Raw genomic sequence first — 15,696 nt, forward strand, 5'->3', positions numbered from 1 at the left:
CTTGTAAAAATGAATACTAAAAATGTTCTTGATTTGTAATTGGAAAACATACTATTAAAAATAAGAAAAACTAAAAAAAGATGAAGATGGAAAAAATTAAGAGTGTTACATCATTTAAGTAGGAAGATACATGAAAGAATCCTACTAAAATCAGTCTTTTAAAGACATAAAATAAAATGCAGGTGGCTAAAAAGGAAATTAATTATATGGAAATACAATTATCAAAAAGTAAAAAGTTGGCTCAATGCTGCAAAATGTAAAAAATCAGTTTAATTTGAAAACCAGTATCAGGTGAAAATGGTACCATTACAGAGTTATTGAAGGCCAAAAGTGTCCAAGGTAGTTCACAAACTTTTGAGCTCAATGAAAGCTCAGAGGCAACTCAGTACAATCTCCTTAATTTTCAGGCAAAGGAATTGAAGCCAGAGAATTGCCCCAAAGGCAATAAAGATAGGAAATATTAGAGTTGGCATTCTAATTTGGATCCGGTAATTTTGAGTGTATCAGTCTTTACATGGGTATTTTAATGAATCATCATTACAGGAAAATGGATTCATGCTGAATTAATATCACTGTAGCTCCGCCTATATATTTACCTTTTACTATATTTCTCCTCCAAGATGGTAATTTCTTTTTTTATCCTGTAATTCAAAGAAATAGCAAAGTTATGATGGTGACAGTGATAAAAACTCCATAAGTCTCAGTGTAGAAAGAGACTTCAATTGTCTAAAGTGACAGAGAATAAACTCATTTCTTAAGCTTCCCAGTATATCAACTACCTACTATTTCCTAAGAGAGACCATTCCACTTTGAAATAGCTCCACTTTGAAAAACTTTGAAAGGTTTTCTTACTTCAAGCATAAATATGTTTCCTTATTCATTAATTTAACATAATTCTGTGACCAAATCAGACCAAACCTGAACTCAATGGACAAGTCCTTCAAATATATGAACATAGTAGGCACATCTACTTGAAATCTTATCTTCTATGCCGTACCTATCCACATTGTTGTTGTTATCTTTTTGCTTGTCTTTGGTGGGGGGTTTTGATACTCATATGGTACATCTTAAAAGTCTTTTGTCCTTTTTGTTGGTCTTCCTGAAGCACCAATTTTTTATCATTATAATTTTTATAATTTATTATCATGTTTCTAAAACTAAATGCAGTATTACAGATATAATCTGAGCAGAGTATAATAAAGAAGGGAAATTGATTCCCTAGTCCTAGATGTTATATTTTTTAATTAAACACAAAGCATATTAATTTTGTTGGCTGTCACATTGAAATACTGAGCCATATTTGGATTTTGGTAAAAACAAAACCTCCAATCTGTTTTTTTGTGTGTGGATTTTTTTCCCCAAAAAAACCTTTTTTCCTCCATACTGTCCTTGTGAAACAATGTGACATTAGTCTCTTTTGTCTTTACATCATTTGAACTTTCTAATATATCTATCACCCTTATCCCTCCATCTATCCCTTACTTAAAGAATTAAAAAAATAAAGTTTGATAAAGTTGAGAAAGTGTAATAAAAATAACCATCACCAGCCAATAAAGCTATCCAAAAAGTAACTTGCAATGCTCAAAACCTGCATTTTCTCGTCTGATCTGAAATAAGAAAAGGTGTCTTATTGTATCTTTACTTGGAGCAAAATTTGTTCAGTATTATTTCAGTTTCACTTGTTTTATCAACTAATCCTTTCATTATATCTCTATATCCCACCCCAGTAGAATGTAAACCCCAGTAGGATGAGGAAGGGGAAGACTTTGTGGCTTAATTTCTATTGAAATCACTGGAATCTAAGCCAATATCTTATTAAGTGTTTAAGAGATACTTGTTGAGATGATTAAATACCTTCTTGAATTTTCTTAGTTCTTGGGCCCAAACTTTTAGACTCTCTTCACTTTAAAAATCAATATCCCTCTACCCTTCTCCAGTCTTGCTGGGGTTGGTCACTTCTTCAAATTCTTTCAAAGATCACTGACAGTGGTTTGGCAATTGAACCTCTTGATTCTTTCTGGAGGGTGTCAATTTATATTTTATAAATATATATTTATAAATTTATAATATAAACTATATATAATATAAATTATAATTTTATAAATTTATAAATAAATATTTATAAATATGTCATGTGTATGCTATTTTAAAACTTGCAAAGATGCATTTTTCTTAACAATATTGAAAGACTTATAATGCAAGCTTTATTAGTTCAACATTAAAGATGAGGAAAATGAGGTTCAGGGACATTCAGGTACCTGAAGTCACACAGCTAACATCAGTCTAAAAGATGGAACTTTTCTCCTTGATATAAGACCAAATTCTTACTACTGCTCCTCACTAATCTTAAAGCACTGAAAGGAATCCATGTCCTCTGGGTATCTTAAATTATATTATAGTTTCTCTATGGTCACTCAAGACCATATTTACTAATTACCGCTGTAAATCACAATAATAACAATAACTAACATTTATAAAGCACCTATTATGTGCTAGGTATGTACATTTTCCAATTATCAATTCATTTGATTTTAACAACCTTGGGAGACAGTGTCATTATCATTATTGTCATTTTACAGTTGAAAAGGCCAAAGCCCCCAGCTAATGTCTAAGGTCATATTTGAGTGCACATCATCCAGACTCCAGGTGTGGTGCTCTATCTCCCACACAACCTCATAGAATAGAACTGAGACTACCTGAAGTTCACTCAGCTCTTTTATCAATAAAGCCCTTTTGCATGAACCAGCCTGGCTTTATTAGCTCTTTCTTCCCATTCCCATCTTGATTATCTCAATCACTCTCTTTTGTGTTATTGTGGCTTCAGATTCTGGAACTAAAAATATGTTCTCATGTATTAATGGCAACTTCTTGAATTTCAGCCATCTGTAGTAAGTATAAAGACGTGCAAAGGATAAATCAATTTGTTTCTAATACTCTTTAGTTTCTCTCAGGGTTAGGACAAGCAATACTCATTTGAACTCAACCAAAGGAAAATTAACTCACAAAACATTACAGAGAAGCTGAGACCTTTTTCACTGATTAACACCGAAACACACTAACATTGGGAGCCAAACCTGATTGGTTCATAATAGTAAACATCCATTCAGTAAAGAAAGAATTATAGAAATGGTTGACATTCTTAGAAGACTTCCAAGTTGTACAAATTGCTTTATTTTTCTTAGTTCATGTGAATCTTCCCACATTTCTATGGGACTTTGACCTCTTACAGAAGAGGAAAATGAGAAATCAAGAGCTTAAATAATCTGTCCAAGGTTACATGGCTAGTAGATGTCTTAGGTGAATTTGAATCTTCCTGATTCCAACATCAATGTCTACCCAGTATCCCAAACTACAAACAAAACACCCAGAAGAAGATGGGAGTTGTGCCTCTTATTCTGTCCCCATAGACCAGGCCAACTGGCTTCCCCAACTCAAATAACAATTAAAATGACTAAATGTCATTGAGAAGTGGCTTCAGAGTCAGGAAGACCTCAGTGAGAATCCTGCCTCTGAATATACTATAAAAAACTTTCTGCATTTTCACACGTCTCAAAAATGATAATTGTAAAGAAAGCAAAGATTTCATTCAAAAAGGGAGTTCTCTAGAAGTTTCCTCTGTTAAAAATTATAGGCAAGACAACAAAGAAAAGGAAATGATTGTTGCAAAGGATTCCATCAAGTCCAGGCAGATAAGTTTGCATGGATATACCTGGTATGTCCCAAGAGACTCTAAGAGCAAAGCTGTACTGGCTATATTGGGAATACAGTTATGAATGACCTTTTTAAGCCAAATCAAATCAACAGATATCTATCGATTGCCTGCTCTGGGCAAGGCCCTTATCTAAGTACTTGGGAATTCCCCAGCCATTACTTAATGTTCTCAAATAGATTTTACAGATAAGAAACAATCACTATTCTCTCAAGGTCAAATTAAGACTATAGAATAGTTAAGAAAGAAGCATCTCTTAGCCCTCAAAGTATATGTCCTGATTCACTCAATTCTATCGTCCATCTTAGTTGAGTCATGGTTCTTTTCATTATGATGTCTCTCAGTACTCCTTATTAGCTTCCTTCACTCTAGTGCAAAAACCTCAATAGAGCACATAATGGAGCATAATCCTGAGAGAGAGAGCTGAAACTCAGTATCTCCCTGTTGGTCTACTCAAGAGTTTTCTACATGTAAGTTTATTTTCAGTCTCAGCACAAATATTTAAGTCTCCTTGAAAGGATCATAGATTTAAGGCTAGAAGAGACAACAAAGGCCAAATCTACACAAGAACAAACTGAGGCACATGGAAGTTAAGCAATTTGTTTAATATTAAAGGGAGTACAGATTTGAAACCAGATAATCTGACTCTGGATTCAGTACTCTTTTTACTGAACTGCCCACCCCTCCTTAGTTGTCTATAACACAGGAGCCAAATACACAGCTAGGGGCTCACATAAATTCCATAACACTTCTGAGTTTGCTCACATTCGAATAAAATGTAATAGTCACTGCAGGGATTCCTATGAATAGTTTAGTAGAATCCATTTTCATTTGTGTTTCATACCCTTGGGTTGGAAAATGAAAAGCTCTGTCCTCTCTGTGTCTGTGACTGTCTCTTTTGTCTGCCTCCTCCTCTGCCCCCCCTTCTCCCCCCTCCCGCTCTCTCTCTTTCTCACTATCTGTCTCTATATATCTCTGTCTATCTCTGTTCCTCCATTTCTCTCTCTCTTATATATCTTTCAATCTCTTTCTCTCTGTCTCTGTCCTTGTCTGTCTCTATATCTGTCTCTGTTTCCCTCTCATCCGTCTCTCTCTCTGTCATCCATCTCTCAATCTCTTTTGCTCTCTTTGTCTCTTTTTTTCTCTCTCTCTCTCTGTCTCTCTGTTTCTGTCTCTGTCTCTCTTTCTCCTTCTCTCTTCTTTCTCTCTCTCTCTCACTTTGGACTCCATTACTAGCTTGGATACATTCATGCTAAAGCTATGTATTTTCAGACCTACCAAAGAGCCATCAAAGTCTCACTCTATCCTCTGCCATAATGAGTGGTAATTTTATCACACTAGCCTCTATATCAGAAAACCTGAACAATCCCATAATTCCAGTAATAAAGGCCTTTTCTCATTATGTTAAATCATAACTTGCTCATAGATTAACTGTTAACATAATAACAAAGACTCACAAATTCCTCAAGATGCAAATAATTACAATTTACTAACATAAAAATAGCAAATTGTTTTAGACTTATAGACTTAAGGCTGAATGGAACTTTAAAGGCCATTGAGTCTAACCCTATCATTTTATATATGAGGAAACTGAGGCTGACATCAGTGAAGTGATTTGCCTACAGAACCCTAGACTCAAGTAATTTAAGAAATAGTAAAAGAAACAATCCCAGTGTCCATCTAGGCCATGTCACACACACACAAAAAGTCATTATGGCAGCCTGGACAAGAAGTCATCCAGTCTCTACTTAAAGACTTCCAAGGAAGGGAAACCCACAACCTCAACTTTCTAGCTATTAGAAATCTCTAAAAGTCAAATGGGCCATTTCCAGAGGTCACTTTTTCCTTGGCTCAAATTCCTTGGAGTAGCCCATCTGACTTTGAGAAAACTTCAATAGTTCTACATTGAGTCTACATTGAGTCTACATTGGCCCTTTTGCAAATTCTACCCATTACTTCTACTCATTCCTATAGAAAGGATGACACAGTCTTTCCTGGCAGAAATAAACTGTTTTCCAAATATTGTCAGAGAATTGAGAAAGTGCCTCATAGACTTGAGAATGTAAAAATATGTTTAAAATCAAATGTTTCCTCTAATGTTTGCTTACTCTGGCAGACCTTGTGTGGAACTATTTTTTAAAGGTCTGTGGAAGCCTGAATTCTGCAATATGCAAATCACATTGATCCCTCAAGGCACTAGTGAGTCTTCAAAATCCTGTGGTTTATTTCTTTTGCCCTAGATCATCAAAAGAGATCTAAAATTAAAGTTCTCTTGGGTCTCTGGGATGGTTAGTGTTTACATGCCACAAGACAAGGGATGGAACTAGAAAATCATGTTCTAAGTATCATTACAAAGAAAAGGTCAGCAAGCCAGAACAATGGGGATATAGGCCCAAAGCAAAATTAAGTAATGAAACTCAACAAAGAATAGAACTAAATGCAGAAAGTAAACTTTAAAGTTAAAATACATGTAAAAGGGGGGAAATCAACTCAGACAGTAAGCTCATTTAGCTATCTGTTTTCTTTCTTCCTGAGAAGGCAGAAAATAAAACAATAACAATAAAGATAGGCTTCTATTTAAGTCAATGGATACGGCTAAATATGTCCCAATTTTACAAAAATTATGTCATTTGTGCAGACCATAGACCAATTAACCATACTTTCACTGCTGGCAAAATTCTGAAGTAAAATATTAAAGGGAATCTAATTGTGATCAATTAGAATGGGCAGTAATGATCACCCTAAACACATATGGGCTTAGGAAGAACAAATTACTCTAGATCAGGCTCTTTTACTTTTAAAAATATCTAACTATATGTTGGATTTAAGTTTAGAAACTTTTTAATGGTATAATGATTAATCAAGATAATATCTAGCTTTTAGGACAGCATTTGACATATCCTTACAGACAAGAAGGAAAGATGTATGTTAAATGTTAGTATATTGAGATAAATGTAGATTTGAATAAATAACTGAACTCAAAAAGCAGGGATCAATGAATTGAGGTTAACCTGCAAGAAGAAAGAATTCTCCCAGGAATCTGCTTTTGACCATATATTATTATTCAACATTTTTATCAATGGCACATAATTTAATTTTCTTTCTGCTGCTCTTTGATATTTATTGTCTCTGTGCTATATTATTTTTATCTACTCATTGCTGGACTGCCATTACTTATTCCCCTCTTACATCTGTGCTTTTGGTTCATTTTTTCTACATTGATTATAAAATCATAAATCTATATTTGGAAGGTAACTCAGAGATATTCTAATCCAAGCCCTCATTGTATAGGAGAGAAAATGGGGCTAGGAAGTTGACTTACTTAAGGTCACTCTCATATTAGGCATAGAGGCAAGATTTGAACCCAGTCCTCTAACTTCAGAGGTAATATTCTATTGCTTTAATGACTCTACCACATTTTTATGGCAGACAAATGACATTAGTTTGGCATTTTCATATATTTAAAAGTTCAGATGGCTTTTCACATTCATTAACTTGGAAATGCCATGTCAGACAAAATTTAGCTGCCATGTCATGTCTCTATTTTCATCTGCAAGATAGAAACAATAATAGCTGTACTATCTACTTTTCAAAATTTTCATTATGAAAACACTCAGAGTGTTATCTAGAAGTCAAAGGGATCAAACCTGAGATTTCATTGGTACAGAGAATTTCTCGATGAGGAAAGTCCCTTTACTAATGAAGTTTGTCGCCTTCTTTCTAATTTAAGACTTAGAGCTATTTACCTAGAGTCACTTGACGAGGATGTTTTAGAAGCTGGATCCATGTTCAAGAACTGGAGGCCATTTTTCTGTCTCCTGTACTAGAATGTCTATTGTTGTTGTTGCTGTGATTGATAATGTTAATAAACAATATAGAAATGGTTCTTGGTATGTTATAGATGACATTAATTTAAATAGCAGAAGTAGACAAAATGATAAGAAGACAATAGAATAAGAGGTTAAATCTGATGATCTGATAGAATGAAATTCCATAGGGATTAAAGTCTCATTTTAGTTTTTAGAATATCAACTTCAAAATTATCAGAGGAGAGAGCCACAGCTATATTGAAAAATTAGATCGATAACCCATTAGATGATTTGATACAAAAAGAAAGAAGACAAAGTTGGCAGAATCAGAACTGATAATGGTTATTTCACAATAAGGAAATCATCAGAAACCATTGTACATAATTGTGTTTTGGGGGCTTGTGATGTTATTGCTGTGGCAAACTCCCAATGAAGAAATAGTCTCTAAAAATATAGATCAATGAGTGTTCTCAATTAGAGGCTAGGAAACAGATTACAAAGTAAGTGGATCTATGAAATGCATATAAAGTATAAAATATTCAGGTCAACAAAAATAAGTTTAAAAATCCAAGAGAATCTATATTAGAGAGATAAAAACAAATAATAATATCAATGAATTTTTAGGGGAGTGGAGAGAAAAGTAGTTCTAGAATGGATAGATTTGTGAGGAAATTCCATGAAATATTTAAAGTTTGGTTAATTCCTATCCTATGTAAGTTGTTATTAAATAAAGGGGGAAAGGCCTGCTTCTCTCAGTGAGATATGCATGATGCTGATAGCTATATAGACCTCAGAAGGATTAAGAAGAAAATAACCACTATCACAAAAGCATTTTCCATCAAATGTCAAAGGCCTTGAGTTTAAATCCTGGCTTTGTTATTTACCACCTGTGTGATTCCAGGCAAATCACTTATTCATTTGAGCATCTTTTTCCTCTTATAAGAAATGAGGGTTTAGGATTGCATGACCCCTAAATTGTCTTCCAGCTCTAAATCTATGATCCAATGATTATATTTGGTGAATTAAGTGTGATTTCATCAGAGAGAGGAATTTCTGGCTTAGAAATTCCCTCCACCCATTCAAATTGCATAGAGAAAGTCTCAGTGACAAGTCAAATACTAGGAACTTATGCAAGACACATAGAGATTAAGTGACTCATCCAGGGTAACTAAGATAATAAATATTATGGACAGCGATTAAATCTAGGGCTCCATGAGTCAAAAAGCAGCCTATTATTCATGATACTATGCTACTTGCTCATCTGAATGGATATTATTACAAAAAAAAAAAAATTACCAAAAAAATTTAGCAAGAAGACCATAGTAATATATGTGAAAAATATTCATTGTGGTAAAGTTGGCTATATTTGGATTATAGAAATATTTCCAAATTTAGAACATAAATATAACAAGTTATTTAAATAACAAGAACAAAAACCCTACAGGATCATGCTAATGGTACTGAAAAAAAAAAAGTCTTTTACAAATTGGTACACTAATTTATAATTTCATATTATAGGAATGAAAGAGGTTTTCTTTAAATATGCAATAACCATTTTCAAAATCTAAGAGCCAACTTTACTTCTAACAAGGAAACAAACACTGTAAGCTTTCCTGACACAATTCCGTGAAGCAAGGATGACCCCAGCTTCCAATCTGCTCTTTCAACAGTCCTAGAAAGGATACTTACAGAATACTAAAACAAATAAGTAGAAAAATAAAATGAGGGCATAGAGGTAGAAAGCATAATCCACATTTGCAGGTGACAGAACTTCCTTAGAAAACTCTAGACAATAAGCAAAGGGAAAAAAATCAAGTTAATTGGCAAATAATAATCTCAATCCATATAAATCAGGAGCACTTTGGAATATTACTCACAAAAGACAAAAACAAAAAAATAGATATTTTTCACTTACAATAATTGTAAAATGTTTAAAATGCCTTGTTAATTTTCTTATAACCACAGAGGAGTTGCATGAATACAATAAAATACAATATTTATAAGAGGCAAGAAAAAGGAAGACATAAAGGACTAGAGAACAGTTAATATTCATGATTGAGTGGTGCTCTGTTATTGACTAAACTGAACTGAATATACGTTTCTCATGCCATTATGTACAACTACCTGGACCTCTCTATTACCCTAAACATACTATTAATTTCAGTTCTTCTGAGAGTCTTGTGTTTCATGTTCCATAATCATACAACAATGAGAATTAAATATCGGTATATAAAAAGATGACCTTTGTTTCTAGGAAAATTTGGGGAGGTGATTAAAGAATATTTGAAATTTCCTGAAAGCAACCATTTGTCTCAATTTTTATAAACTGAACTGCTTCCATTTGAATTGTGCTAGGGAGATTCTGAAGATACCATCCACTAACAACCTTTCTCAAACTAAATTGTCAAACATTCAAATTCTACTGCAGAGAACACAACTCCATGAGGCTGGCCACATTGTCTAAAGGCTAACTGTGCATTTGCCGAAAAAGACTTTCATGGAGAACTCACATAGGACAAGTGCTCACATGCATAACTGGCACAGGATTACCCAGCATGGTATGCCTTCATCAGAGAAGATGCTGTGCTCTATGAGCAAAGCAGATTTGAAATGCTCAAAAGAAATGCAAGATGTGAAGGTTAGAAAATCCTCCCCAAATGTTCATATGGATGATCTATTCCTGAACTATGGCAGAGCTTTCTGAGTTCATATTGAACTGATCAGCCACAGTCAGACATACTGTAACTTGACTCTAGCATAGTGATGCCATTTTGATCCTCTTTGAGAAAAAAAAAATCACAAGTCAATCAATTCATATCACTAATACAACATAGTTTTTGGCATTCATGAGTGCTTAGTGGATCCTTTTTCATTCATTCAGTCAGTCATTTACAACTGTATTTTGGGGGAAAATTCATAATCAAATAAGTGATAGGAGAAATCATAAAAAACAAAAGAGATGATTTTGAATTCATAACATTAAAATGCTTGCATAAACAAAAAATAATATAGCTCTAATAAGAAAAGATGTGGATCAAACATTTACTGTAAAAGCCTAGTATTCACAATTTATCAAGGAGATTCATTTTCCAAAGGATAAGCCATCAAAAGATAGTAACACTTTGCACAAGAAGAAATATGAAATATCAACAACTCTGTGGAAACATTTTCAGAATCACTCATAGAATGATCAATGCAAAATAAAACACTCCAGGAGGGTCTACTAACCCCATTCAGCCTGGGATACTTTCTACAGAGATTTGCTCATTATTGCAGGAAAACCAGTAAACTCTAGGTTTTTCCTTGCCAAGAAAGCTATTATTAGCTCACTACTGTTAGATGGAAATGAATCACCAGGTTCTGGATATTCTCTGGAAAATAAAAAGCCCCCTAAAATCTGCCAACAAGCATTCCCTCAACACCCACAAGGGTAGGTTCATCTGTTTGAGATTAAGGACTTGGGTGAAAAATTTCCATATTGTGTCCTCCCTGACAGAAAATAAATCTTAATGCTCAGTAGCTGTGAAGTCAGAACTGTCTGGTGTGGCATTTTTAGAAATGCATTTACATTTGCTGGACAAAAAGCACACACCAGATGAAATGTGGAAATCTTTATCTCACTCATCAGTCACAATGTACAGCTGAACATGAAGCTGAGCAAACCTATGGAAAGTGTACCTCTCCACCCTCAATCAAGCATAAAAAAGGGATTGTGAGAAACCAGGGGGAAAGCACCCTGAAATCATACAAGAGTCTGTGTCAGAAACAATTCAAGGTACTCCAAGAGAGGCACTCAAATGGATGGCTGACATGATAAATTAAAGAAGATAAAAGACTTGATAGATATTTTTAACTCTAGGAAGAAGAAATTGTTTTGTTTTTCTTTGCATCCTTTGTGTCCAACAAATAGTAGCTGCTTCATAAATATCTATTGCTTGATTTGTGGTGAGAAACTAATGTCAGAACTTAATGCAGCTAATCCACCTCAAGGTCATTCCATATCCTGGCTGTCTTCTTCTGAATGTTCACCAATTTACCAAAATCTTTCCATAAGGAGTGAGGGTAGAGATGTATCCACAACACACTTTTAAGTTAAATCTGCTTGTAATCAACTTTGCCATCAGTGCCTAAAAGCTAAGGATGTTGAAGTTACAATCAAAATGTTATTACAATTTCGTCTTCAGTTTTCTCTCAAAAATGTCTAGACATCAACTGCCTTCATGTGGAAGGAGTCAAGTTGCCTCTTTTTGAGGGAGACAAGCCTTATGAGATATGTTATATTTTGGAAGTGATTATACAAGTCTTTGAGAAAATATTGCAAAATGTTTCCTTTCTTTTTCTCTCATGATGCTGAAAGTAGATCCAAATTAGAATAGAGCTAATGAAAGAAGGAAGAGATGTGGTCCTGGAATGGCTACCATGCAGAAAATCTACTACACAATTAGTCCTTGATCAAAGGTCTTAAATCTATCAAAATTGGCTCATTTTATAATATTGTATCATATGAATTATCCTCCTGGATCTATTCATTTTACCCTGTATCCCTGTGACCATTTGTTCAAGCATACTCCAAATGGACTCCCTCTTGTTATAGTGTTTACCACTATAAAAAAAAAAGCTCATTACTCACTGTCAGAGAAGTGATGGACTTACTAAACAGAAGGAGAAAAAGATTCTTTTGACGTGGTCAGTGGGAATTTATGGCTAAATGTTTGTTACAAGAGGTTTTGTTTTATTTTGTTTTTTCTGGAGGAGAGTGGTGGAAGTGGACTGGGTAAGAAATAAGAGGAAGAGAAGCAAATGTTTGTTAAACAAAAATGAATAAATAATGAGGTCCTAGGGGAGGATTCAGTGAAATTAACATTAAGAAGAGCTTTTGTTTCACAAACTGGAATATTTTATATATTGCAACTATAACATCTCTTCCATGCATGGGTAAAAAGATGGGTAAAAAGATAAGGTAAAAACCTTAGGTAAAAAAAAAAAGCTTTATTTATATCTTAAGACAAATTTAATATTGCAGTAAAATATTGCCACGTATGGGATAATCAATTAACTTCTGAATGTTTTCAAGATAACAGCTGACAGTGTAGCATAATTGGTCAGCCACAGAACTGTCCAGAGATAATTATTTTCATCTGTATGTGTGGCCAGTCTGGATTATCCACAACGACATGAAAATGTATTCTTTTCTTCAAATTTCTTCATAATACTGCAGGGCAATGGAATAAACACAAGATTATGAATCACAGGTTGTAGTAATCTTAGCACAGCTGTTATTATTTGGCTTTCCTTGGATGTCACCCATCTCTCTGCACCTCAGTTTCCTCACTTGAAAAAATAGAGTTGGATTACATGATTTCTACAATCCCTAGCCCTTCAGCTCTTTAGTTTAGTTCCTCTTCAGGGTCTGTATTAGAGATTGCTGATAAAATATATTGATCTTCAGTTGTATCCACTTTTTCTTGAACTTGTAGACTGCACTGCCCATGGAAAACATACTGAGATATACTTTGGGAGATAACTAGAGAGAAGCTGACTGTGTATCTTTGAGAAAAGATAATGAAATGTTTTCCATTTACTTCTCCAATGAATGAAGGTAAACAAAGGTTAAGTTATTTGCCCAGAATCACACAGTCAGGATTTGAATTCATATCTTCCTGATTCTGGGCCACGTATTCTGTCCAATGAGCCATTTAACGACTTCCTGAAAATGAATTAGATGGCCTCTATTCAGGGAGAACTGAAATGGTTTGCAAAATGATAAAGAGTAAGATTTATTTTTATCCTGCACTCTAAAATGGGATGCAAGATTCTCTTTTCAAGTTCTTCTGGTAGCCAGTTAATGATGATGATGGTGGTGGTGGTGGTAGATGGTGATGATGATGATAACTAGCATTTATATTTGCTATTATTCCATCTTCTGTCATGCCCAAATGTTTGTGACCCCATGAATCATATTTTAATCATGTCAAACCTTCCTATCCTCCACTATCTCTAGAAGTCAGTCCAAATTCATATTCATTGCTTCCATGACATATTTTTATCTAGTTCATGCCCTGCCCTGCCCTTTTCCTTTTGCATTTAATCTTTCCCAAAACCAGATTCTTTTTCAGCGAATCCAATCTTTTCATTATGTGACCAAAGTATCGAAGCTTCAGCTTCAGCATTTGACCTTCCAGTGAATAGCCTGAATTAAATTCTTTAAGCTCTGACTGATTTGATCTCCTTGCTTCCAATGGATGCTCAAAAGTTTTCTCTATCACTACAATTCAATAGCATCGGGTCTTTAGCACTCAGCTTTCCTTATTGTTCAACTCTCAGAATCATACATTGTTACTGGAAAAACCATAGTGTTTGCTACACAAACCTTTGTCAGCAAAGTGATGGCTCGGCTTTTTAGTCTACTGTACAGATTTGCCATAGGTTTCCTTCCAAGGACCAAGCATCTTTTAATTTTATGGCTGCAGTGAGTATCTAAAATGGTCTTTGAGCCCAGAAACATAAACTCTAATACTGCTTCCATTTTTTCTTGCTCTAGTTGCCAGGAAGTGATGGGACCAGTTACAAAGAACTTGCTTTTGGTGATTTTATTTTTTTATATTTGGCTTCAAGCATCTTTTCCACTCTCCTCTTTCACTTTCATAAAGAGTCTTCATAATTCTTATTCACATTCTGCTATCATTCTGGTATCATCAGCATGTCTGAGATTAATGAATTCCAACTTTTAATCCATTCAGCCTGCCATCTCACCCGATGTACCCTGCATATAAGTTAAGTAAATAAGAACAGTGACAATGTACAGCCTTGCCACACTCTTTTCCAATTAATTGTTTCTTGTTTGGTTCCATTACTTCTTCACCTATATATCAGATCTTTAAGAGACAAGGAAAATGATCTCTTGAATGACTTGCTATATTTTGTTGTGATCTACACAGCCATAGGCTTGAGTATAAATAATGAAGCAGAAGTAAGTTTTGCTGTAATTCTCTGGCTTTCTGCATAATTAATGAATGTTGGCAATTGTGTTTCTACTTCTATCTTTTCAAAAACCAGCCTTTTCTTCTTATAATTCTTGGTTACCATATTGTTGAAGCCTAATTTATAGAATCTTAAGCATAACCTTGTTGATACATGAAGTACAATTGTTCAGTAATTTGACCATTCCTCACCATTTCCCTTCCATAGGACTGGAATGTAAAGTTTTTATTTTGTTTTGTTTTGTTTTTTTAATCCAATAGCACTTGTTAATTTTTCCAAATTGGCTACCATATTGAGTACAGGACTCAACATATATTAGGACTTTCAACAGCTTAGATGGAATTCCATTGCCTCTGTTATCCTTACTGTTAGGAAAACTCTCTAAAACCCATTTGCCTTCATTTCTCCAGGATGTTTGACTCTCAATCTGTAACCACACCATTGTAGTTATCAGTGGTGATAAGACCTTTCTTGTAAAGTTTTTTTTGTATATTTTTGTATATTTTGTTTCCGTTAAATCTCTACTGTTTTTGTCTTTTATCATTCTTAAATTTTCATGAAACATTCTCTTGATAGTTCTAATTTTCTTGAAGACATTTCGTCTTTCCCATTCTATTGTTTTCTTCTATTTCTTTATACTGCTTATTGCATTTAAGAAAACCTTAGTTAGAGCCTACTATGAACAAAGCACTGTATTATGCTCTCTATAAATATTATCCCATTTGATGCTCACAACAATTCTGTGAGGAAGTATGTAGTATAATTACTTTCATTATATAGATGAAGAAAATGAGGTGAACAGAGTTTAAAATGGCCTGCCCAAGTTTACTCAGCTTATAACAGGCTAAGATTGCATTTGATCTTATTCTCTTTACATTGGGTCTGGAGCATCAGCAACTGAACCATCAAGACAGCTCAATAAATAAAAATTAATTAAAAGTGATTATGAAAATTCATGCTGCATTTGCAAAAATATATATTTGATATAAATAGAAACATATTTAAGAGTACAATTATAAAAATATTTCTTTTAAATCATGCCTTCTTTTTATTCCTCTGCATTATAGTGTGCAAGGCTTGCGGTGAGGAACACTTTTGCTAATATTTTTTTCCTCAGAAATTTCCTCAGGCTGTGATCCTAAGAAAGTCATTTCCCTCTCTCACACTGAGTTTCCTCATCTGTAAAATGAGGTTTAA

At 34.2% G+C, this 15,696-nt stretch overlaps 1 protein-coding gene across 6 annotated transcripts in view; it reads right to left on the minus strand.

Annotated features, from left to right (window-relative positions):
• The window catches only part of MACC1 (MET transcriptional regulator MACC1), a 109,804-nt gene that overhangs the window by 56,004 nt on the left and 38,104 nt on the right, over positions 1–15,696 (minus strand). For 2 of the 6 annotated variants that reach the window (XM_074271374.1, XM_074271375.1), the window contains exon 3: positions 597–641. The exons of the other annotated variants lie outside the window; for them this stretch is intronic. The gene's annotated coding sequence lies outside the window, so the exon portion shown is untranslated. The remainder of the gene's footprint in view (positions 1–596; positions 642–15,696) is intronic. 6 annotated transcript variants of the gene reach the window in all.

This window comes from Sminthopsis crassicaudata, chromosome 5 (genome assembly GCF_048593235.1).
Source record: "Sminthopsis crassicaudata isolate SCR6 chromosome 5, ASM4859323v1, whole genome shotgun sequence".
Taxonomy (NCBI): Eukaryota; Metazoa; Chordata; class Mammalia; order Dasyuromorphia; family Dasyuridae; genus Sminthopsis; species Sminthopsis crassicaudata.